We start from the raw sequence: 387 nt of genomic DNA, 5'->3' as shown, positions 1-387 counted from the left end.
TGGGCGGGGGCCGGCGGGCGGGGGCCGGCAGCCACGGTGCCAGTGCCCTGGGAGAGGACGGTGACCGGCCTGGCAGATCAGGCAGTGAACGGAGCCGAGGGGGGGCTGGGGCCCCCCTTCCCCACCTGGTTTTTCTGCATTTTCTTTTGGCAATTGTCAGTTTCGACCTCGAAAACAAACCAGACTTTGTCAGTGGATTTTATTTTAAATAGTTTAATTTGCCCTGGAGGAGCTGCCGCCGCCGTTGCTGCCTCTGCCAGTCAGGGATAAACACAAGAAGAGCAGTTCTGGGAAGTGAGGCTGCGGTGAACCAGCTGGTCTGAAATGCAAACGAGCTCTGGAGCTCTGCCTGAGGCAGGAGTGGTGAAACACGGGGGAAGGGACGGG

The sequence above is a fragment of the Pygoscelis adeliae genome, unplaced genomic scaffold (genome assembly GCF_000699105.1).
Source record: "Pygoscelis adeliae isolate BGI_AS28 unplaced genomic scaffold, ASM69910v1 Scaffold445, whole genome shotgun sequence".
Classification (NCBI taxonomy): Eukaryota; Metazoa; Chordata; class Aves; order Sphenisciformes; family Spheniscidae; genus Pygoscelis; species Pygoscelis adeliae.
This window is presented reverse-complemented; position numbering follows the sequence as displayed.